Below are 223 nucleotides of genomic sequence, written 5' to 3'. Positions count from 1 at the left end.
CCCCCCCGCCACTGTAGCTTCCCTGGAGCCTGGTTCCTGCCCCCGGTGGGGGTCTGGGGGCTGGTTGTAGGGCCGTCGGGGGTCATGGATCGTCCGCCAGCCCTTGTGTCAATAAATATAAGTTATTGTGGGTGCGTCGCTGCCTGGTGGGGGCTGGGCTGGGGGATGCTGCGGGGCGTTGCGGGGCGGGGGCATAAGAGGGGACACCGGAGCGCCGCCTCCC

The sequence above is a fragment of the Calidris pugnax genome, unplaced genomic scaffold (assembly GCF_001431845.1).
Source record: "Calidris pugnax isolate Ruff unplaced genomic scaffold, ASM143184v1 scaffold371, whole genome shotgun sequence".
Taxonomy (NCBI): domain Eukaryota; kingdom Metazoa; phylum Chordata; class Aves; order Charadriiformes; family Scolopacidae; genus Calidris; species Calidris pugnax.
This window is presented reverse-complemented; position numbering follows the sequence as displayed.